We start from the raw sequence: 18,058 nt of genomic DNA, 5'->3' as shown, positions 1-18,058 counted from the left end.
ACATGTAATCCGCGTCCCCTCACGGGGCTCGCTGCGCTCGCCACGTTTCCGGCTCGGTGGCTCGCTGCGCTCGCCACACTATCTAAAATCAACTCCATGCCGACGTGGATAGTGGGGGTATGAAAAGGTCGGAGGATGCGTAACGCCGCCCCTCACGGGCTTGCTGCGCTCGCCACGCTTCGGGCGATGCGATGCAATATTTTATCGTACAGTCTGTGGGCCCGGAAATCGAGTCCCATCGCATCCCATCGCATACCTTAATTAGTGGTATGCGATGGGCGCCCTGATAATACACAAGTACCCTCATTCATTCTTTCTTCCTCTCTCTCTCACGTTCTCACTTTTATTTTCTTTCTCAGTCTTTCTTTCTCTCTGTTTCTTTCTCTTTTTTTCTCTTTCTTTTTTTTTCTCCCTCCCTTTCTCTCTCTATCTTTCTTTCTCTTTCTTTCTTTCTTTCTCTCTCTATTTTTATTTTTCTCTCCCTCTTTTTCTCTTTCTCTCTCTCTCTTTCACTCTTTCTTTCTTTCTCTCTTTCTTTGTCTTTCTTTCTTTTTCTTTCTCTCTCTTTCTTTCTCTCTAGCTTTTTTTATTTCTTCCTTTATTTCTCTCTCTCTTTCACTTTCTTTCTCTTTATTTCTCTCTCTTTCTTTTTTCTTTCTTTCGCTTTCTTTATCTCTCCTCTCTTTTTCGTTCTCTTTCTCTCTGTCTCTCCCCCACTCTCTCTCTCTCTCTCTCTCGCTATATTTTATATATAAAATCTGTCGCAGTGGTGTTGCACTCATGGCAATAAATAATTCATAATGTATAAAGAACAAAATATGAAATCTACAAAAAGGAAGCCAAACACTTAGAACTAATTTAATTACTTATTTTATGGTAAATGAAATGTTCATTAAAAGCATATTTATTAATATTCAACCCAGATGGGAAATACTTTAAGCAACTATGGTAACTGCTGAATAATTATGTATGTAGTATATTTAGCACTTACAGGGATGTATTTTGGGTACAGTGGTACATAACACATGTGAGAGAACCATCGCTGTGTCTGATTATGGAGACAGATATGACATTGCCGGGCAATCACCCACAAATGTTTCTCTAGCTCAGTACATATGACCCAACCATAGTATACCTGAGATTCATGCATAGTACCTGCACCTCTGTCCTCCCATATACTAAGCTTGGCCCCAGACGTTATATGCCTAGTAGTGCCGTATAGCTTTCCTGCCACCTTAAGCACCGCTTCACCATACAAAGGTCAGCTGGCACCTCTTGGGGCTAAGGTGGTTATCACCATTTTGAGACATGATTGGGTTTTTTTACCAATTTTGGCACTATTACCCCTAGGAGGACATAGTGCTGGTGCAGTACTAAGCGAATAAACTGCTATTTATTATATTTAGATTTGCTTTGTGCCCATTTTTATATATTTGCCTAGTGCCATCTGCATCTATAGATATATATATGTCTAGTATCCGTGAGTCTCTGAAACACTTCCATCTGCTGGCAGAGAGAGAAACTGCATCTCTTTCTCACACATACACAAACACAGAAGGTGGCAGACTAGCTTTTAAAGATTTTGTTTCGAGCGGGCTAACTAGTTTTAGTATATTTGCCTAGTGCCAAATTTAGTATATTTTACATGTGTCATGCCCATTTTATTATATTTGCTTAGTGCCCATTTTAGTATACTTTAATTGCATCGTGCCCATTTTATTATATTTGCCTAGTGCCAATTTTGGCCCATTATAGTACACTAGTGCCTAGTGCTATTTTAGTTTATTTTGTTATATTTGCCTAGTGCCAATTGCTTATTGCCCATTATAGTACACTAGTGCCTAGTGCTATTTTATTTTATTATATTTGCCTAGTGCCAATTGCTTAGTGTCCATTATAGTACACTAGTGCCTAGTGCTTTTTTATTTTATTATATTTGCCTAGTGCCAATTGCTTAGTGCCGATTATAGTACACTAGTGCCTAGTGCTATTTTATTTTATTATATTTGCCTAGTGCCAATTGCTTAGTGCCCATTATAGTACACTAGTGCCTAGTGCTATTTTATTTTGTTATATTTGCCTAGTGCCAATTGCTTAGTGCCCATTATAGTACACTAGTGCCTAGTGCTATTTTATTTTATTATATTTGCCTAGTGCCAATTGCTTAGTGCCCATTATAGTACACTAGTGCCTAGTGCTATTTTATTTTGTTATATTTGCCTAGTGCCAATTGCTTAGTGCCCATTATAGTACACTAGTGCCTAGTGCTATTTTATTTTATTATATTTGCCTAGTGCCAATTGCTTAGAGCCCATTATAGTACACTAGTGCCTAGTGCTATTTTATTTTATTATATTTGCCTAGTGCCAATTGCTTAGTGCCCATTATAGTACACTAGTGCCTAGTGCTATTTTATTTTATTATATTTGCCTAGTGCCAATTGCTTAGTGCCCATTATAGTACACTAGTGCCTAGTGCTATTTTAGTTTATTTGCACCGTGCCCATTTTAGAATATTTGTCTCGCGCCCATTTTAGTATACTTTTTTGTATAACACATTAGTTATCATCCCGAGAATGACAAGAACCATCTGAGAATGTAGAAAACAGGTCATTAGTGAAAGTTTTCTTTCTATTAGAGAATGTCAGACCAGCTCCGATTCTGCAATTGCGCGGGGTAGCGCTCTACTTTGTCATAAGGGATGCAGCCACTAAAAGCTTTCCAACACCTGATGCTAATTATGCAGCATGAGTCAGGAATGATTTCATCACCATGGACAGCAAAAGGGATGTACACAGCGCTGTACATACATTAACCAGTTACCAGCCATCAAAATAACAGAACAGAGCAAAGCTCGGTCTGAGCTACACTTAAATTGCTTCGACGGGCGACATCTAGTGGCTGCTAACCTGCACAACACTTGAATTCCCCCCATAGAGGTTAGGGGCAGACTTTTTCCATATAAAATAGTGTAAACTTCACAATTGCTACCCTGCTTTTGACCATTAGTAGAATTCTTAACATAAAACTACTTTCCACACATTGTAATTAAAATAAACCCGTTTTAAAGAGCGATATATAAGTAAAATTATTATTATCATTATTATGTAAATGCTATTTACTGTGAATCATATAAAGCCACAGGTCGGAAACCATTTCTGCGTTTTGGATGCTCGCTGTCTCCCTCCTGACACTGGCCCTTATTCTGATTGAGTCGGATGGCTCCGAATGCGGACGGACGGCCGATGGTTGGTGTTTGCGCATGTGCAGAAGCGTATCTGCACATGTGCGAATGCCGCGCACGCCCGACTATGGCGTGAATTCTGTACAGAAAACGATCAGTCGGAGCAATCTGAGCAGGGGGTGGAGAGGGGTGTGAAGGGCTGTTTGGGCTCATTACCATATGCGTACGCCCCACGTTTCATGGGTGTTCCCATTAAAACGCTGGGCGTACGTATGGTAATGCGGCCGTGAAGCACGTGTGGGGGGGCGGACATATGACATAGCCGGATGTCAGCTGCCCGCCCATATCCCTGCTTTCATACGGAGAAATGCCAGATTGGTCTGGAGCACTCAGTGCTGCCTGACCCCTCGGGCCATCATTCGATGGTCGGCGACCATCGGAGGATGGGGGAGGTTCCCACAGATGGGGGAGGTGTTCACATGAAACATCCACTCGCGGTCCGTTTGCTCTGCGTTTTACCGCATTCGGACGGTGTGAGCGATCCGTACGGTAGGCGGGGCTAAGAACACTCGTTTCCTGTCCAAAATACGCATCTGTCCGAGTCAACTAGAATAAGGCCCTCTGAGAGGTGACTCCATTGGTGACAACGTCCTGCAGGATATGATCACGCTCTGAATGCTGTGTCTCTCAGAGGGCAGAATGAGGGCACTATGAGGACAGCGGGCAGGCATTACAGCAATGGGCACATAAGCAGACTGCGTGCAGTGTTGCAGTGCCCATAACGTTCTCTACCTTCCACCATGTAATACTGAGCTCTCCAGAGCTCGTGTCTGGCGGAATCCAGTGATTACTGATTCTTCTATTACTAAACAACATTTATAGAAATTGATATGAAACAAAATGTCGACATACATTTTTTTATGATACATTTTCCAATCTAGGGGGGATGCATTAACATCGCCGACGCACATCGCCGGCATTCACTGACTACCGCATGCTTAATAATCACATATACATTAACATATACGATTATTACTACAAAGGACGGCTCTTGCAATAAGAACTATCCTTTGCGATGCGGAAGAGAGGGGTGGGAGGCAGTGGCACCAAAAGGTAGAGGGGGGGGGCTCAGGTCCCGCTCCCCCGCTGCACCTAGCCAGGCAGCGTGAGTAGAGACAACAGGCTGCCGCAGCACAGCCTCTCCTCAGCCCAGCACATGCTGATCAGTGCTGTGTGCTGGACTAGGGAGAGAGGCAACAGCAGCAGCCTGTCCTCTCATTCCCTGAGCAGGCTGCCCACACCCACCCCTACCAGGTTTTGGTACTTGTTTCAGGTGGTACTTGTTTCCTAGCACGGCCACACCGATTTGCATCAGGGTGGTTGTGTCGGAAAAATCGCGTCGGTCGCATCGCATGCGACCAACGCGATCAACCCGATTTTTACATTGAATCAAATGTAAATATGGTCCCTGGGACAATGTAAAATATTCCCCAGACCCCCAATTTTACCCCCTCAACGCCGCCACCCCACGATTGACGCCAACCCGAAGCGTGGCGAGGGCAGCGAGCCCGCGAGGGGAGGCGGTGCGCGTCCTCCGACCTTTTCATACCCCTACTATCCACGTCGGCGTGTAGTCGAGAATATAAAGTGTGGCAAGCGCAGCGAGCCACCGAGCCCGAAGCGTGGCGAGCGCAGCGAGCCCCGCGAGGGGACGCGTATAACTTCACAGGTTTCTGCGTCCCCTCGCGGGGCTCGCTGCGCACGCCACGCTTCGGGCTCGGTGGCTCGCTGCGCTCGCCACACTTTATATTCTCAACTCCACGCCGACGTGGATAGTAGGGGTATGAAAAGGTCGGATTGGCGTCAATCGTGGGGTGACGACAGGGCCATATACAATGTGAAATGGGCTTATTGGCCCATTTCACATTGTTTCCTATGTGAGATGGACTTAATGAAGTCCATCTCATCTTGTGCCATTATAATGGCAAAAGACCGACGCGTTGCTCCCGATTTCAATGTTAAAAAATATTAAAAAATTTAAGCCTATGGCAAAATCGCAGACATCGCGTCGGTTGCGTCGGGGGCCATGTTAATGGCTGCGACTGACGCGATGCCCTCGATTTTTCCTTTGACGGTAAAATGGACCTGATTTCCAAGGAAATCGGGGCCATCGCGGGCATCGTGTACCTTAACTTTAAGGTACACGATGCCCGCGATTGTGGCCGTTCTAGGAAACAAGTACCCAGGGTTTTTTTTTTCTTTTTAACAGGGATGTGGCCACAGCCCTCTGTAGGCCATACCCATTTTTACTGGGGCCTGGCAGAACTGATGGCCCTCCTGGTGGGAGGTACAGAGTGAGACAGGAGGTACAGAGATACAGGGAGAGAGATAGAGAGGGGGAGGGAGAGAGAGGGGGTTGGGAGATGTAGAGAGACACAGGGAGGGAAAGAGAGAGAGAGAGGGGGAGAGTGGGGGAAGTGAGAGCAAAGGAGAAGGGATAAAAGGGGAGAGAGAAAGGATAGAGCGAGAAAGGAAAAAAGAGAGAGAATAGAGAGAGAGAGAGAGAGAGAGAGAGGGATGCAATGACAAAGAAGGAGAAGAGGAAGAAGAAGGAGAACAAGGAGAAGGAGAAGAAGAAGAAGGAGAAATGAGATAATGAATAATAGTTGTAAGAAAAAGGTCTGCAGTACAAATTGTTCCATACTAGGCCAATAATAATTGTTGTCAGTTACTAGACAAATAATGCACAAAGTACAGTATATGCCAACATTCTACAGATATAAATACATGTCATCAAAGCCATTACTTTGTTTCATATTTTCAAGCTATTGTGGCCACCTAGTGGAAGAAAAGGGTATTGTTAGTAGATGCAATAGAATAGATTGTAGAAGGTTACTTAAACTAATATAAGTAAACTAGCGATATAAGGACATAAACCAGGACTGCTGGGAATATGGTGCACTGTTACGGCCTTACAGCACTGACGGCACGGGGTGCATTTACACTTTTAATAATGTGTTGCCCATAGTAACCAATCATTTTTCTATTGCAGTCTAGAATCTGGTTGCTACAGGCAACATCTCTACTTTTCTGTTTTAGAAGCCTTATTAAATCTACCCACATGAGATCAGTTCCTGGTCTTGGCCCATCTGCAGAGAGTTTGTATGTTCTCCACATGTTTAGGTGAGGTTTTCTTGGGGTGCTCTCCTAAAACTTACATACGATGAAGGGGACACGGTCCCCGAAACGTCGATAAGACTTTATGGATTAAACATCACTTTTTCACTTTTTGAAACCTGCGTGACTCTGAGTGCCGCTACTACCTCTGTTTCTGTGTTTATGGGCTACTCAACCCTGTTCCAGGTACGAGAGCAAGGGACCGGAGTGCCGGGATTACAAGGAATATATATATATAAAACGATTCCAAGTGCCCGGCACTCCTGTGGATGTCACTTAGTAATGACCCGGTGCCTTCCTGGTGGCCTTGATAAGCCCTTGTAGATGCTGGGATGGAGGTAGGCGGCACTCATGGATTTTAGTAAAGCATGAAAAATTTATTGTGGCTCCAACATGTTTCGGGCGCAGCCCGTCCTCAGGGAACAATTCACACAGTGCAAAGTGAACAAATAAATACACAAAATCAAACCGAAAAACCCGCCCCCCGCCTCATCAGCCCCTAACAACTCTCACCTGCGGGCTCCCCTGTTGGCTGTCTCACCCGTCCGCCATCACTGCGCTCTGCCGGCCTGGACACCATAGTTGAAGCTGCAGCTTCTTCTTCTGATGTCACCAGCCTCCGCCTCGCGCCGTGGAGCGCACAGGGAGTCCAAGCCTCGTTCTGGGTGCCGCTTCCGGTGTTCGTTGCCTAGGCAACAAAGCGCTCCTGTAATACAAAAAATCAAACTGTTAAGAAATATTGTGACATGTGTAGTTTAAGAGACCTATTCTGGCGTCATATAATAGCTGCAGTGTTATGCTGCAGCGGTGCACATAAAAAATATTTAAAAACGGACAACATACATAAAAATGGCTCAGCAGCATTATGACAGGTATGGTCTATTTTACTCTATTAGATTATTACTTGCTGGACCTGACCTGTCTGTGGCAACATCAGGGTAATTTGACATAAATTTATAATATAAGAATATTAAATAAAATGTTGTAACCCATGTTGCTCGTTCAAGCCCCTGGGGGCTAGCGTGTCAAGTAGGTGAATCCACCTAGCTTCTGCAGCTATTATATGACGCCAGAATGGTGTCTCTTAAATTGACCTGCATAGGTCTTTTAAACTACACATGTCACAATATTTCTTAACAGTTTGATTTTTTGTATTACAGGAGCGCTTTGTTGCCTAGGCAACGAACACCGGAAGAGGCACCCAGAACGAGGCTTGGACTCCCTGTGCGCTCCGCGGCGCGAGGCGGAGGCTGGTGACATCAGAAGAAGAAGCTGCAGCTTCAACTATGGTGTCCAGGCCGGCAGAGCGCAGTGATGGCGGACGGGTGAGACAGCCAATGGGGGAGCCTGCAGGTGAGAGTTGTTAGGGGCTGATGAGGCGGGGGGCGGGTTTTTCGGTTTGATTTTGTGTATTTATTTGTTCACTTTGCACTGTGTGAATTGTTCCCTGAGGACGGGCTGCGCCCGAAACATGTTGGAGCCACAATAAATTTTTCATGCTTCACTAAAATCCGTGAGTGCCGCCTACCTCCATCCCAGCATCTATATATATATATATATATATATATATATATATATATATATATATATATATATATATATATATATATATATATATATATATATATATACCACCTAAAACAGATAGAGGGGGCGCTTCATGGTGTATTAACGTTTATTAAAAAACGTGGAAATCACTTTATTTAAAATTTCTCCCACGGAGAAGATAATGCCCGTACCGAAATTTTCATCCGGTGTGGGCTGAATACCACAAGATATATCATATAATCCACTGGCTCAACAACTGCATGCCCAGAAGGTATGGTGTGTAACTCACGATACCGGAAGGAGATATCCAGCAGGCACGATCGTTCCACAAACACCGGCGCCTCAGCGTCTAAGCAACGGGCTTCTACACAGGCTCGAGACCAGTGGGTTCAAAGATGCGTCACACAGACCACGTCCCCACGCGTTTCGTCAATGGACTACGTCAGTGGGGTCTGACGAAGTCTATTGACAAAACGCGTGGGGGCGTGGTCTGTGTGACGCATCTTTGAACCCGCTGGTCTCGAGCCTGTGTAGAAGCACGTTGCTTAGACGCTGAGGCGCCGGTGTTTGTGGAACGATCGTGCCTGCTGGATATCTCCTTCCGGTATCGTGAGTTACACACCATACCTTCTGGGCATGCAGTTGTTGAGCCAGTGGATTATATGTTATATCTTGTGGTATTCAGCCCACACCGGATAAAAATTTGGGTACGGGCATTATCTTCTCCGTGGGAGAAATTTTAAATAAAGTGATTTCCACGTTTTTTAATAAATGTTAATACACCATGAAGCGCCCCCTCTATCTGTTTTAGGTGTTGTGTACATTCAAGGTCCCGTGGGAATCGGGTCATTTGGAGGGGAGCTGCACCTACTATACTACATTTGGATTGGTGTGGATTTTCAAAAGAACTTTTAGTTCCTTGAAGGGAACGGACTTTAATAGTGTCAGCGCACCTATATACTTGTATTGCATATATATATATATATATATATATATATATATATATAATAGAAGCTGGCCTCCATGCAACCAACGTTTTTGGTGTTTTAATTTTAAAAGGAGGTGTCACCAGATCTCTGTGATTAGGCCATAGCCCCTGCTTGTTCCCAGGGTCCGTGCAATCTCTCTACTGCTCTGGCTGTGTGCAGTAATGCTGATCTGCTAACACCGGTGGCCTCAACGTGTCCATGCTGAATCGGACACATACACAGGGTGAAAAATTGCAGGTGTACCCATATTGCACGCATCTTTGAACCAGGCCCTCTCAGTCTACCTTCTCCTGGCACCCTAGCGGGTATATAAGTGCAGCTAGAGTTCCACTAGACTTGGAATGATAAGACAGCCTTGCGGATAAGGAGACGGTTGGTATAGGGTGAAGTGTGGGTGCTCCTGGTAAGTACAGAGCAGGGGTACAGTGTACCTACTTCTGAGCAATTACTGAACCCAAAGGAATTCAGAATTTGCCCAGCTGAAGCACAATTTAGGTGCGTTCCCCTCAAATAAATTCACCCTGGTGGTGGAACACATTGCCATATTCACTCTGCAAGATGTCCTGAATGTTGTACCTGCTCATAGCTGGTAGGGAACAAGACTTGATCTAAATGTTTATTGTTCAAATATTTAGCAAAGAGTTAGCAAAGGACCAGGTGATTAATAGGGGATATTTGGCATTATTCTGCTCGGAGCGGCCAAACGTGCGTACGTTCGCCATTACCGCACGCTAGCCGTACGCGGCCGTTGGGGTTAACTCCACCCACAAATCAGCCGCTTACGTACGGCCAGAAATACCGTAGAAGGGGAGTGGCGTACAAATGAGCGTACGGCAACGTACACGGACGGACCAGCCCTTGCACTCCGACAACAGGCGTACAACTGAGCGTACGGCGCCGTGTACGGACGTCTTTCCTCCGTCTCCCCACCGCCTTCTTGCGGCGATCTGAGCGTACGCCAGCTTGCACGGACGGGTCCCTATTGTTTTCAATGGAAAACTCAGCTTATGTCACCGCTCGTGAGAGTGAGCGTACGTCCGTGTACGCTGGCATACCCTTCACATATATGGACCTGCAAATCTTGCCTCTCAACTACTAATCTGACAATTGATTAATTAATCTATTTGTTATTCACTTATTGTTTTCTATTAACTCAATTGTCTACCTTAATAAAGACCTAATAAAACTACATTTGAACCCTCATTACATGTATATTTGTTATGTTCTAATGTGGCATTTTAATCACTATCTATGTGTCCCCATATTGCTGTTACTTTTAAATCAAGTTATGTTGGTGTTTCTGTATATGTACTAAATTATGTACGTAATTACTTTGTCCAAAATGTGTAACATGTATACCTACCCTGATGTTATGTGTGATGTTTTAATCGAACAACATTAAACATTCATGCATTTTCACTATGTGTTATTTTACTCAAAAACACACACATTCACACATCAATCATTACCCCTCACCTCAAATTACAAGTATAACTTACAGTACACATCTGTATGTACCTACCCTTACACGCCCTCTAACATATTTATTATTAAAAACACAGGCAATTTCGAACTGTCATCAAACTTTTATTGGATACAAAAATAAAAAGGGGGGGGGGATAAATAAAAAATTAAAGGCGGGCCTCCAGAAGCCCAAAAAGGAGCTGGAGGTAGACAAGGGTCAGCATTATTTCCCGCATTATTGCTGCCACCTCCTCCTGCTGCTGTTCAGTGTCTGTAATGAAGGGATAAAACAAAAAATTAATATATAACATACACAAATGTTTGTTGTATTTGTACATAATAAAAAGTTCAGAGTTATGTGTGAAGGCCACATACATTTAGAAACTACATTGAAGATGGGTCTGCTGTAAACACAGTACTAAAAAAAAATATGTTAACACACACATACTGTACATAGTAAATAACATTAATTCAATTACTCCTTCATCAATGAATGTATGCTGTATCCCAATTGGTACTTTGGTTTTGGGGGACTCTCCTCTAACCTCACAATTAGCCTGTGCTATTTAAGGGTTATGACATTGTTGTGGCTTAAGCACTCCTTACTATTTTAAATTTAGGACATTGCTGTACAAATTATAGGCCTACAGCTATGTTTGTAAAGCATGCATCCGCATGGCCTCACACACTATGAACAAAACAATCTCTACATTTAAGTTGCACCAGTGGCAGATTAAGCCTTTGGGGGGCCCGGGGTACTTTAGAGCGGGGGGCCCCCTTGTACTTGTCATTACTGGCCGCACACTGCATGGGCGAATATTATACTGTCAAAACATAGAGTAAAGGCAGAATAAACTTGGTCAATGGTTACCTGCAGGGGATAATATATATATATATATATATATATATATATATATATATATATATATATATATATATATAGACAGGGGGTTGGCGGCACTCGGAATAATAATAGACACCATATATATATATATATACACACACCACATGAAAAGCCTGTGTTTGTCCCTCTGCCCCTTACTCTGGAGGAGACCTCACAGTCCTAGTGCTGCCTCTGATTAAAAACCCTCCTATGACTAAGCTGCTGCTGCTGTTCTCCATGGACCTGAGAAGCATGTAATGAGCTCCACCAATCAGAGCTCAGCACAAACTTCTCAGCCTCTGTCCTCTGGTGCAAAGTGTCATGGGACTTAGTCAACTCCCAGAAATGCACTGCACACTTGTGCAATCAGTGTGCCTTGCCTCCCGATGCTCAGCACCATAAATCATTGTCACATTGGCAGATAGGTGAAGCTGCAGCACTACCCCACCCATGCACAAAACATTTAGCTAAAAAAAAACAACATAACTTAAACATTTTCTTTTAAAAAAAAAAAATGACAACCACAGGGGGCCCCTAGCTAGAGGGGGTCCCAGGGGCACTGACCCCTTGCGCCTCCATTATAATCTGGCCCTGTGTTGCACATCATGCAGGGAACTGGAGTTACCCAACACCTGGAGCCACATAACTACCACACCACTAATGTCGGATATCTCATTGGATGTACTGTTATGTCAATTATTCAAGGGGTGAGGCATGGCCACACTCAAAAAAACCACCAAGGGGAGCCTTGTTCCTGGAGAAGGACAGGACACACCTCATGGACGGCCTGCAGTGATATGTTGCAACTAATGTTGATGTTGGATACACATATGTGGTTGTTGTGATTGTTTATGTGTAGAAATGTGTAGGTCAACATTAGACACATTATTTACTTACGGCTACTTGAGCCATCCTGGGCGCCGCTGGTTGGCTGTGCAGTGGTTGGGGGGGGCAGGAGCAAGGAGGATGGTCCTGGTGTTTGGACCGAGGTAGTGGGTGTGACTGGGGAGTGGAGAGGTTTGGGGGTGGGTGGTGGAGAGGTGTAGGGGGGTAGGAAATGGGGTGGGGAGGGGGGGGGTGGGGGTTGTGGAGGGGGTGGGGGTTGTGGAGGGGGTGGGGGTTGTGGAGGGGGGGGGGTTGTGGAGGGGGTGGGGGTTGTGGAGGGGGAAGGGGATGGGGAAATGGTGTGGGTCCAAACTGCACCCATTGTCTCCAGTGTTGGGGAGGGGGTGTGGGTTGGGGAGGGGGTTGTGGAGGGGGTGGGGGTTGTGGAGGGGGTGGGGGTTGTGGAGGGGGAAGGGGATGGGGAAATGGTGTGGGTCCAAACTGCACCCAGTGTCTCCTCTTCTTCCTCCTCCTCTTCTTCCTCCTCCTCTTCTTCCTCCTCCTCCTCTTCCTCCTCCTCTTTCTTCTCCTCCTCCTCCTCCTCCTCCTCTTCCTCCTCCTCTTCTTCCTCCTCCTCCTCTTCCTCCTCCAGGGCTGCCTGGTCCCGGGCTGCCTGGTCCCGGGCTGCCTGCTCCCGGGCTTCCATACGTGCCCTTGCCCGTGCTGAAATGTTCATGTTGATGGCATAGAAATCGAAGATTGGGTTTCATAAAAAAGGGGGAAAGAAAAATTCACATTAGTCATGCTCATAACCTTCAAAATTATCATTGCTGTGATATTTCAGACATTTATCATGCAAACTATTTGATATCCTACACCCAAAAACTGATCAACTACTTAAACCCCCCCCTATACACCCCCTATACACCCCCTATACACCCATATACACCCATATACCCCCCATATACACCCATATACACCCATATACACCCATATGCCCCCATATACACCCATATACCCCCATATACACCCATATACACCCCCATACACCCATATACCCCCCATATACACCCATATACACCCATATACACCCATATACACCCATATACCCCCCATATACCCCCCATATACACCCCCATACTCAGGAACATATTTATAAAAAGTACACAAAACATTGCTAAAAAACGCTGACATACTAGTAATCAAAACTTACATCGGGCAATATGGCGGCGAAGGCTGCTGAGTAAAACCGGCTGCCGCCGGCGCAGGTCTGACCAGCGCCGCTCAACCTGCCCCAGGCTTCTGCGGACGCCGGTCGTAGAGAAGATGAGGCGGCGGGCAGCAGTATACGCCCGCCGCTTGTCGGCATTACTGACATATGGGCCCCTGGGCCCCAGGTGACGGTCCATCACTTCCACCAGGGCCAAAAGCTCTGAGGTGGAAAAGGGCCTAGCTCTTGGACAAGTCATATTGGCAATGGCGCAGTTATTAATTGCAGGTACATATATCACTTTTGGTGCTTGCTGATTGGTCGAAAAAATTGTTTGTTTGGTATTAACTTTATTAATCCTTCTTACATTAACAAACTGGATGCGAATAGAAACTTACGCGGACCGTTCCGATATACACACACCACAACCAACAGCATGCATTCAATGAAGAGAGAAGTACTGTATTTACAGTGTGCGGAAAATAATACACGCAACCCTCTACTTATAACTACGCTGCTTAAAGGGGGCACGATACACCGATATGCATGGAGAGGAGTACTGTATATACAGTAGGCGGAAAATAATACACGCAACCCTCTACTTATAACTACGCTGCCTAAAGGGCCACAATGCAACATGTTGCTGTATGACAATTTCATACACATTACATATGTAAGGAAAGCATTATAACGTGATGTTTTGAAATGTGACTCACAAAGCATACACGAACTCCAACAGATACCAGCTGACAACACTCGTCATTGGAATGACAGGTGCCCACATTTCACGATGTAGCACAATGCTCCACAACCTGTGTATGTGCATATACAGGTGTTTGATCAGGTGCGTTGAGACCTGCGTAATTTAAGCGGGAATTATCGGCGGGAAATATCGGCGTAAATTTGCATCTACATTGCGGGAAAAAATATACGCCCCCTTGTTCATGGCGGGAGATTAACATATAAATATTCAGTCAGATGCAGCCCACAATTGCTGCAAACATGTCTGACTCAGACGATTCTGCAGCAGAGGACGCTCTGCAGAGAGCTACAGCACAATCCATGCTTGATGCACTCAACAAGAGGGAACAGGAGCGGAGAAGGAGGGCCCAAGAGAGGAGTCGCCTGCAAGATCAAGCGGGCCCCTCAGTAACAGGCCCTGGTGAACCTCCACCAGCTCCACAAGGGCCAAGCAACCAGCCAGAACAAGAGGTTGCATCTCTCCAAACAGGTGTGACCCAGCAGGTGCATGGTGAGAGAACTGGGGCCACCAGAAAACGTGCTGCAACATCTAGGGTGATGACTGAGCAGGATACCACCACCAGAAGGAGAAACCCTGCATTTGTAGAGGCCGAAATGCGAATTCTAGTGCCCAGGGCACGCGAATGGATTGAATTGGCAACCAGGAAGCCGGGTGCCAGTGCAAGGAGAAACCTTTGGGACAAGATCACAGAGGAAGTGAACCAGGTGTCACCAGTGGTCAGAACTTGGGACGCGGTGAAGAAAAGGTTAGTGTGTTTGTCAGGGCAATTTTTCAGCAGTCTCCAGCAGGAACTGAGGCCCTTATTCTAGTTCACTCTTTCTGCCCAAATATTTCTTAGATGGCCATCAAAGAAATATTTGGCCACACATGGCAAAAAAACATAAGATCACCCACACTAGGAAATGTCACGTAGCTAGGGGTACCACATAGTCCCTTTAATTCCGGACACATATTAATTACACAGGTTCTGTGGCTGGCTGACTTCAAGACTCCACTTCACCTAATTTTAAACTGCCACAGAACCTGTGTAAGTAACATGTGTCCGGAATTAAAGGGACTAGGTGGTAACCCTACACGTAGCACAGTGGTGCACATATCTCATGGTGATATTTGTATTTTTAAACTTGTAGGTGGACTGACTTCAAAAGTGCCCTGAAGAGGAAGATGACTGACCGGTACAACCACAGCATGTCCACCGGGAGCGGTCCTATGCCTGACCATTTGGAGTATACCCCCCTGGAGCTGGACTCCTGTGACGTGTTAGATGTGGGGGAGATCAGGGGGATCTCCAATATGGACAGTGAGCTCCCGGCGGAGGTCTTTGCTGCTGCTTTTGATGGTAAGTCACAGTAATGCATTGTATTTAGAAAGATATTTTTTATTGCGTATGTGATGGTGACATTGTTTTCAATTCTTATCCTAGCAGAAGCAGAAAGTCAGGATGTACCGGCAGCATCTTCCTCTGCAGAGCCACAGGTGGAGCAGGTGGTCCAGCCTCCACCAAGACGTCGCCCCCAGCCCCAGCCACAGGAGACATGGAGTGAGAGCCTGTTGGTGACGCTGGACAGGAGCGAGCAGCAAGGGGTGGATGCTGCGATCCGTCAGCAGCAGGTGGCGGATTTTCTGGCGGAGTGGAAGGCCACAAACCAGCTGCAGGTTGAGGCGTTGAACCGCATTAATGAAACTCTGGCGGCTGGCATGCTTAGCATTGGCCAACACCTCAGCCGCCAGAATGAACTTCTTGCGGAGCAGCTGTCCACCGCCAGGTCCCTAAGGGACAATCCCCCATCTGCTGCCCCACCCCAAGCTGCTCCCCAACCTTCCACCTCGGCTGACCCTCCTGTGTCGACTAGGGGAAGACGCCGAAAGCCAGCTGAGCCAAAGGCCCCTGTCCCCAAGGCCCCATCTAAAAGGGGCAAAAAAGGGCCCAAATGAGACCTGGTTCACTTCCTCTGTGGTTGGAGCCCAAAGGTTTAAATTGCACTGGACATCCGCTTCCTGAGTTGCCCATCGATCCATTTGCGTGCCATGGGCATGAAAGTTCGTATTTTGACCTCTACAAATGCAGGATTTTTTTTTTTTGGTGGTGTGTATCTTGCTTAGTATTCACCCTGGTTGTTGCAGTACGTATTCTGGTGTCCCCATTTCTTTCACCATTGCATTTGCAGGGTAACACATGTTTGGAGATATGCAACCTCTTGTTCTGGCTGTTTTATTATTTGTGTGTCTGTTTTATTTGTTTATTTGATTTCTCACATTAAAGTGTCAAGCTGTGATGCTGAACAGCAAATAAATTTATTTTACAAATTAAATCTAAATTGTGGTATGTGTCATTTCTTGTGTGAAACAAATACTAGATTTATGTGTACTTACTGACCAGGGTATTTTTGAACATTTGTTGAAGTGTGGTCGAAGTTTCCCATGTGTAACCCTCTCCATGGCCATTCCCATGTTCCTATCCAACTTTTCCCTGCTAATTAGTTTGTGTCAGCACATGTGCAGAGCAACTTAATAGGTGAGAAAGCAGTTTGTGTGCAGGTGAGGTAGCTCCTACAGTAGTAGGTAAAAGCAGGTCCAGAACAATGCTTTCCTCATGGAGTGGGTGAGGCAGACAAACAAGGGTGAAAAGGTACATTTGTGTAGGAATGCATATGTGTCCTCCCTAAAAAAAAGATGTGTGAATGGGCCAAACATGATAAATTAGCTTGTGAACAAACATGCATAACTTTTTAAATATATATGATTTGACAGTGTCATAAGCAGATGTAGGAATCCTTTGTTAGAGAGATGAGAGTGCAATAATGTGATTGGTGGCATCTTACATCCAGAGTGTAGTCAAATCCAAATCATAGCAGATGAGATAGTGGTACAGGTCATTATTTTGGGTACTATACAAAGATTGTGTGGAAAATAGTGGTCATGGGCTTCAAACATTGCTGAAACATCCTTTGTAGGTGTTAGATGTGGTTTATGTTATTGTATCCTAAATACAAAACCTATGTTAGTATTAGAGTGAACACGTTGACACATGTCGACTTGTGTAGATTGAGTGTGCTACTGCGTAAAGTCTATGAAAGCACGTAGTGAATGTGTCTGTTTAGCAAATACCTACCTTAGCGTATAAAAAGATTCTTACCTTAAATTAAACAAACCTTTAAATGTGGAGAAGTATAGAAACATAAGCTTCCAATGTGTTTGCGTGCTGTATGTGTGGCTTGCAGGCAGTGAAATCATGGTTTGGAGTTAATAGACTGCAGCATTGCTTATTACATTCAGGTGTATGTGTTTGAGTAGTAATCAGCGTTAATTAGCCAACTCAGGCGCACGCTGGCATGCGGTATCTGTAGGGGTGGTTTGAGCTGGCGGCTGGCGGCCGCCTGTTTGGTGTCCGAAATGAACGGTGCCTTAGTCGATCGTGCGGTAGTAGCACCGCTCATTTTTGGTGCACACCCCCGTGTACGCCCATATTTACGCCCATTTTCCCTCATTATTTCGGCCGCTCCCATCAACACGCCCCTATGCCGCCCCATTACCCGTACACTCGCGTACAGGTTTTTTCGCACGTTGAGACACCGGCCGTAAGCGTTGTGGAGTGTTCGCGCCGGCGCATTAGCGTATCTGCACATGCGCAGATCGTGAAAAACCCCGGGACGTACGCGTACGGCCCGGACGCTCCAACCAGAATAAGGCCCATTGTAACAGAGCCGTTGTCGAACGAGGTCCATGAGGTAGAATGTACTGTAATAAACAGAATTCAACAGAAAGAGGGGTGGAGTAGCATGAGGGGAGGGGTAAAAAGAGAACGGGTATGGTGGGGATGTGGAAAAGGAGTAGGGAAGCATGGCGGAGCATGGGATGAAAGGTGTGTGGTGATGGTGGGGGAAGGCAGGGAGGGAGAGGAGTGGGGGGAGGGAGAGTGTGAAGAGGAGACGTGAGGGGAAGATGTTGGGGGAAGTGAAAGAAAAGGGTGAGGTTTGAGGGTGGGAAAGGGTGGGTGTAGAGTGGGGTTATGAGAG

Source organism: Crinia signifera, chromosome 7 (genome assembly GCF_055691185.1).
Source record: "Crinia signifera chromosome 7, ASM5569118v1, whole genome shotgun sequence".
Classification (NCBI taxonomy): Eukaryota; Metazoa; Chordata; class Amphibia; order Anura; family Myobatrachidae; genus Crinia; species Crinia signifera.
The sequence above is the reverse complement of the archived record's forward strand: the minus strand, read 5'-3'. Positions refer to the sequence as shown.